The following is a 3,417-nucleotide window of genomic DNA, read 5'->3' as shown; positions in this document are numbered from 1 at the left end:
TTTCAAACGCCTTTATAATTATTTAAGTGACATTATTTTTTAAAACTTGATCTCTACTCACTTATTTCCTTAGATCACTTTGTTCAAAGCATGGCATAGTACATTTATATTCTATTAAACAATTTATAAGAAATATAGTTGCTAGGATACAAAAATATCCCTTTAAACAGATTCACGAAGAGCGGACACCTATGTGAGAACTTTAAGCCGGGTGGCCACGAGGCGACTGCTGCTCGTGCATTGGAAACTTTCACACACACATGCGCTCGCGCGAAGGGAGTAGCATGTGCACGCGCTTACATTCATGTCAGAAATACAACTTGGAAACATGTTTCAAACTGGAAATTTTTCTTATTAAACAGAACAAGAGAAATACCTACCATCGTTTTGCAAGTAACACTAGTGACAATTTTTGAATCTAGAATATTAAACCGTTGTAGTTGTTAGTTATAGAGATATTTCCTTGCAAGCAATGTCTTTGCAAAAATAGAAAATGCATGATGCATGTCGAAATTATAACATTTTTTTTTTCTCGCAAGTCTATCGTTTTTCTTCCAAGCAAAGTGCACGGGTAAATTTAAAAGTAGGAGGGCACGTGGCTACCCGGTCTGCATTTCGTTGCAGGGACAAATGAGTGAACTCGATTTGTCTTTGAAGCTTTCCAGAATTCCCGTTTGATTTTGTCCATGTAGAGCAGCTGTTCAGATTTCCTCCTTCATTTACAAGTTGTGCTTTTAGCTCTTCCCCTAGAGTGAGATATAACATGATTGTAAGGATAATCTGTTGCTGTTACCGATGACTTTCCTGTCATCAATTTTTGACACTTAGCACACCATCTTTGGTGATAGTTTCTTGGCTGAATTGATAAATGCGGGGCAGCCTGGCTATTCTTGTTCGCCTCGGTGTCCGCTCTTGGTGAACCTCTTTGATTTTATTACAATTTTATTGAAAAAAATTAAAATTTCTTAAATATACAAATCTGTCTGTAGTCATAGGAGGGCAGTGAATCAGGTTTATCGCCCTTGAAATCGTAGTCCCTTTCTCTCTCTCTCAATCAGCCTAATTCATTGTATCTCACACGCAGACACACCTGGCACGACAATGTAAGCTGTTGAAATCAGTGGTGAATGTTTTCTGCCAGATTTACACAATCGTGATAGTTAACATGCTTGAATGTTCGCAGGAAGAGAGCATTTAGCCCACACATGACTTGCATCGACCTTTTTCCACAGATGAATCACTAATTGCGGACCTCGAGGTGTTAGTGGGACTAAAACCCGAAATTATCGCCTGGTATCTTTACAACGACTGATTTAAAGATGAACAGAAGATCGCCATCTTCTCGTCATACACAAAGTGTCCGAAGGGATTTTTTGCGTTTTCATTAAAAGAGACGCAAAGCATAAACTTTATATAAAAGTATAAACTTCAGAAAACTTCAGCACGAATTCTCAGATGGATTAACAAAAATACAGCATTGTAAAAAACTCGAAGGAACTATATGTTCAAATTTTTTTATTTTTTGCCCCCAAAATATTATTCGTGCTCGTCCACGGTTCGTTTTAAGATTGTCGTTGAACTCGGCACAAATTTTGGGTCGTCTTTTTTTCCGTGAAGCCATGATAGAAAATGATATCGAGCAACTACACAAAATATAAACCTAATGCCTAATTAACGAAATGTTTAGAGCATACTAATTGAGGTATACTTCAGCAAACATTTAACCCACTCATATAAATGTAAAGCACAGCATACTTTTAATTACAATTTTATAAAGAGATTTTTGTTGCTCGTATCCAAGGATGTTGCGCAAAAAATTGATATGTTAAAAAGGTTATCACCAAATACGAGACAGTTGTAGTGAGTAAAAAGTGTGTGTGTGTGGAGGGGTGTGGAATTAGGGGTTAAGTTATTGACAGGTCAGCTTGTAGTTGGACAGCAATGTTAGTAAATCTGTCAATGATAACACGAAGGTGGTTTCTCCTACAACATTAAAGTACACCCTTAATGAAGTCACGAAGACCATGTTCCTCGCTAGTACATAAACCAGATACCTTATCTAAGCGGGTCAGCTGCTGAAAGCAAGAAGCCAGACATAAAACTATTTTTAGACTCATGGGCTCACCCAGGCGCCAGTCGCCCTTTCGTATTTCAACATCAAAAGGATCATAGGCCATTAAGAGTTAATGCATTGTCTCTGGGGAGAATGATGGTGAAATTTAATCAGCACGATGCAACCACCATACCAACACACACGCACACAAACCCAACAACTAAAGATAAATGTGTCATACGTAATCCTGAACAGGTAAAAATGCACTTGTGAAACTACCTGTTCGCTGTTTCTAGTCTTGACCTTTGGAAAAGTAGGGCTGCGCTGCAATTTCCCGATCATTAACTTCAATGAGATGATGTCTCAACCGCTACTTAGCTTTGGACAGAGATCTGTATAGGCTATAGTAATTCTAGGGCTTATTTTGGGGGAAACACGGTATGATTACTAAACAAACAAACAAACAAAAAATGCAAATTAAAAGCAAAACAAAGAATTATGTGTGTTCCCAGCTGGTTCTCACGCACAGAGGTCTCTCCACCGCCCCCTCCCCCACCTGCTTATTTTCTTTTTCTTAACCCTCTTTCATTCTCTTTACATTGCCTTTTAGGTGCGATGGTTAGCCACAGAGGAATCATCAAGCAGGGGAAATAACCCCTAATGGACTCTATCTAAATAAAACATGCAATGACCTCCCTTGACGTAGTCATCACCTACATCTGAAACTGGCCACCTAAAATTGTAACCGGTTTAGAAGGTGAATACAATTTCTTTTTGAAACCTGTAAAATAATGTGAGTTGCCACACACACACGCACTCGCGCGCCTCAAATTATTTAGTGTACTCTTAAAATTGACTCAATAAGTAAGTTTTCTGCAGCATATATTTTAAGAGCCCTTGAAGTTTATAGCTTCACAAATAGTACATCTCTCAGAGCTCCCAACAGTCAGACCGAAGAAAAGATCAAGTCAAAGGGTGGCAACCTGATAATCACCACGGAGGAATGCTGGAGCAGCCTCTAAGGTATGTCCAGATGGACGACCTTTAAGAACTCTACCCCATTAGGTAAGCAGCCAGCATCGTTGTGAGAAGTAGTTTTTGGGATTCTCTTCGAGAGGTGGAAAGGCAATTTAAAGACCACTTAATAAGGATTACTTCAGCATATCTACGGGTTTTTGCCTTCAGTAATTACATAGAGAAAGTAAAATTCACGGGTGCGTGTTTATGTCACCGCGTATCAGAAACATCGTCGAGGATAAATAAACTAAAAATAGACAGTACTGTCATCTGTTTCAACACTGAAATTATTATTTGTTTGCTCCCATAATCTATGCCTTGATATATACGAACAAGGCCAGCAAGTT

The sequence above is a fragment of the Pomacea canaliculata genome, linkage group LG10 (assembly GCF_003073045.1).
Source record: "Pomacea canaliculata isolate SZHN2017 linkage group LG10, ASM307304v1, whole genome shotgun sequence".
NCBI lineage: Eukaryota > Metazoa > Mollusca > Gastropoda > Architaenioglossa > Ampullariidae > Pomacea > Pomacea canaliculata.
The sequence above is the reverse complement of the archived record's forward strand: the minus strand, read 5'-3'. Positions refer to the sequence as shown.